This window comes from Panthera leo, chromosome B2, assembly GCF_018350215.1.
Source record: "Panthera leo isolate Ple1 chromosome B2, P.leo_Ple1_pat1.1, whole genome shotgun sequence".
Classification (NCBI taxonomy): domain Eukaryota; kingdom Metazoa; phylum Chordata; class Mammalia; order Carnivora; family Felidae; genus Panthera; species Panthera leo.
In genome coordinates this window covers 8955766-8959824 of record NC_056683.1, presented here as the reverse complement: position 1 = coordinate 8959824, position 4059 = coordinate 8955766, and the positions used below count along the sequence as shown (strand labels likewise).

The 4059-nt window shown below is 46.8% G+C and overlaps 1 long non-coding RNA gene across 1 annotated transcript; it reads left to right on the top strand.

The window, feature by feature from the left end:
• Positions 1-1815: 1815 nt before the first annotated feature.
• On the top strand, positions 1816-3530 carry LOC122218935. Its single transcript, XR_006202181.1, has 3 exons — positions 1816-1916; positions 2228-2334; positions 3301-3530. It is a non-coding gene; the product is annotated as an uncharacterized LOC122218935 (long non-coding RNA).
• Positions 3531-4059: the final 529 nt, after the last annotated feature.

Below are 4059 nucleotides of genomic sequence, written 5' to 3'. Positions count from 1 at the left end.
CAGGGTCACCTGGGTGGCTCAGTCAGGTAAGCGTCTGACTTCGGCTCAGGTCATGATCTCACGGCCTGTGAGTTCGAGCCCCAGTCAGGTTCTGTGCTGACAGCTCAGAGCCTGGAGCCTGCATCGGATTCTGTGTCTCCCTCTCTCTCTGCCCCTCCCCCGCTCACGCGCTTGCTCGCTCTCTCTCAAAAATAAACATTAAAAAATTGTTTTAAAAAGAAGTTAAGAGAATAATGTCAGCAATGATTGTTACAGTTCAACCCTGCTCTCGTCCTCTCTGTCTTCAGCTAATCTCAAAGACTCTCTTGGGAATTTTTAAAACAGAGCTGGCTTCACGGGTGTGCAACCTAGATACATTCACAAGGGCCTCATGCTTAGAAGGACTCCATGTTTGACTTAATGCTCTACAGTTTCTGTGTTGAAAGTCTTAATACATTTTGAACAAGGGGACTTGTTTTCATTTTGCACTGATTCCTGCAAATACATAGACGATCCTGCCTAAGAAAGTTTTCTGTTCCCGGGGCGCCTGGGTGGCTCAGTCGGTTGAGCGTCCGACTTCGGCTCAGGTCACGGTCTCGCGGTTTGTGGGTTCGAGCTCCGCGTCGGGCTCCGTGCTGACAGCTCGGAGCCTGGAGCTTACTCCCGATTCTGTGTCTCCCCCTCTCTCTGCCCCTCCCATGCTCATGCTCTATCTCTCACTGTCTCTCAATAATAAATAAACGTCTAAAAAATATTTTCTTGTAAATAAAAAAAAAGTTTTCTGTTCCCATTACCCACTCATATGCAGTGCTAAGAAACAACTCGGACTTTTACTACCCATGGATCTTTAAGGGCAGTATATTCTGTTTTTATGCAACATGGACACATCCTCAGAGGGCTATCAAGTCAGTGGTCTTTTCCAGGTGGGGAATTTTCCAGCCCCGTGGAATCCTCAGAGACTCCTACAGATCCTTATTAAAACCCTGCCATTCAGGTCCAGGGGCCCTCCGCCCAGCACCTGCACCAACACGGTTACATGTGCTAGCAGACCTGGGAAGCAATTCCTCAAGAACTATACCACCTGTCACCCAGATGACCGGGCGGTTTAGTGGCCCACGGCGGACTAATACCTGCCAGATGACCCGCTGAAGTATTCCTTCCGCAGCAATTACGAATCCTCTCGTTCATTCTCCCATCTACCCCGGAACTACAACTGTACCTGTGGAATAAGCTCCGGGTCAATCCTGGGGACACACTTCATGGAGCAAAGGCTTGGTATGAAGTCTCTAACCACTGCAGCCAGTTAAAGGGGATCCTCTATAGATGGCATGACCTTCGTTGCCACACTCTCTCTTCAACCTGAGTGTAGTTGACATGTAATGTTATATTAATTGCAGGTGTATAATACAGTGATTCAACAATTCTAGACATCATGCCATGCCTGCCACGAGGGTAGCTTCCATTGGGCACCTTACAGTGCTGTTACAACGTCATTGACTATACTCCCTACGCTGTATCTTTTATTCCCATCACTTATTCATTCCACAGCTGGAAGCCTGTATCTCCCACTCCCCTTCACCCATTTTGCCCATCCCCCCACCTACCCCCCGTAGGTAGGCAACCTCCAGTAGGTAGCCCCCAGATGGCTCTGGCAACCATCAGTTTGTTCTCTGTATTTAATGGCCTGATTCTGTCGTCTGTTTATTCGTTTGTTTTGTTTTTTAGATTACACATGTAAGTGCACCTGTAAGGTACTTGTCTTTCTCTGCCTGACTTCTATTTCACGTAGTGTAGTACCCTCTAGGTCCATCCATGTTGTCATAAATGGCCAGGTCTCATTCATTTTTATGGCTGAGTGATATTCTATCGATGGACACTTGGGCCGCTTTCATACCCTAGCTAATGCAAATAACGCTGCTGCAAACACAGGAGTGCAGGTATCCTTTTGAATTAGTGCTTCTATTTTCTTTGGGTAAATACCCAGTAGTGCCTATGATGTTCCTATTTTGAATTTTTTGAGGAACTTCCATACTGTTTCCCACAGTGGCTGTAGCAATTTGCATTCCCACCAATAGCGCACAGGGGTTCCCGCCATACTCTTTATATTTTCTCTCTCTAGCCGCCCAGAGCACTTCAGGATGTCTCCCTGGGGTCATAGATAGCTAAAAAGAGTCAAGCAAGTGATTCGATCAACTCTCACTGTTGTGGATTACCAAAACCCCATTCTCTCTTTCCTGTCTACACCGAGTCTGTCAGAACCTGGGACTTCAGCCACTGCTCCTCACAAATATTCCATGAAGTGGGGCCAAAGGGACAACAGAATGTTCTGTGAAGCTGTCATTTTCAAGCCATCAGGTATGTGCCACATCTATAGGTCAAGAATTCCGGAGGCAGAGTTCACTCCCTTTATAGATACAGTCATGGCGACCGGGTTTCCAATCAGCTGAGTGGCAGGCCTACCACAAAACCCAGGCAATTTCTTAAAAACCAGGAATGGGAGCAGGGGTTCTGTTGGTTACAGTCAGGGTTCGGGGACATAGCGAGAGGGCCTGCAATGGGTGCCCGTGAAGGTGTCCATGGCCCCATCACCCCAGAAATAAAGCAGCAGACTACTCCCAAGTGCCCTCATCCTCCACCACTGGGTGGTTGGGGAGCTGGGGACACACACCGCCTGGCCAGACCCTAACTGGCTCAGGGACTGGTTGGGGGAGGCACACAGTCCCTTCTGGCAGGCAGAGGTGGGTGCTGCTGACAGACGGGGCCGGTGAAGGCGGAAGCTTACCTCCTCTCCCCTTACCTCTCCTGTGCTGACAGAAAAGGCCAGGACGAATTTATGTTTCCACTTTTGTTAGCAGGGCTCAGTAACCATTAAAAAAAAACAAAAAAACAAATCTAAGCATTTGTTTTTAATTACAAATGGGGAAGTACTTAGCAGGAAAGCAAAAAACAGAAAATGGAATTTTACCCACCCAGAGGAAAAGCTGGTAAAACACACACACACACACACACACACACACACACACACACACACCTGGATATCTGATATATATCTGTGTATCTTCAGGACCTATTTCTGTGTCCACGACTGAGAGGCCCCATGGTTCAGTGCCTGCATATCACAGCAGCCTGACATAATTTCAGCCCAAATACCTTGAAGAGGCATATGGCCCCAGGCAGACTTTTCCAAATCCCATTGTCCTTTCCACCCACCATCCCACAGGCAACGGCTCACCTCTCCTTTCTCAAAACCCTGCACAAAATATCCTCCCAGCCCCAACCACCATGCCTCCCGACTTTCTCCCCCTTTTCTTTCCCTCTCAGCTCTCATCGCAGAAGCCCAAGAAACTTTGTCTGGCAAGGCAGGTCTTTCCACAGAGAATGAGGGAGAAGGGAAAGAGACCTAGAGGACACAGTTCGAATTCTTTGCAGGTGATGAGAGGGAAAGGCTGAGATTGTAGACACCGGTAATTATTTTCTTGTCTAACATGTGCAGTCCCAAAAAATGCATGTTTTTCTACATCAGCAATATTCTGAAATGTAATAATTTTGAACAGCTTCCTGGTATTCCACGGTATAAATAAGCTATAATTTCTTTAACTGAGCCACGAGTAGTTTATATGCAACTTTCACATAAGGTCTGTGATAAATTTCACTGTTGCTTAAATCTTTACATATATCCTCAATTACTGACTGAGGATAAGTCTCTAAAAGTAGGGATTCTGATGCATTAGTTAGGATATTTCGGGCCACATGTGTCACATGCTGTGACTTAATTAACATACATGTATTTTTATCTGGGATAAAGTCAGAGCTGGTATGGTGATTTTGCTCTATGATGTCAAGGACCCAAGTTCTTTCTATCTTGTGGCTTTGTCTTCCCTAGATAGTGCTCTTGTCCATATGATCTGTATTCCGGACATAAGGACAAAGAAAGGGGGTGGACGGGGAAGGAAGAGACCTTACATCTGTCCTTTTGAAGCTCAATCTGGAGGTCACCACATCACCTCTGCTCTCAACCCACTAGCCAGAACTTAATCACATGCTCATTCTTAGCTGTGGGGGAAGCTGGGAATATAATCT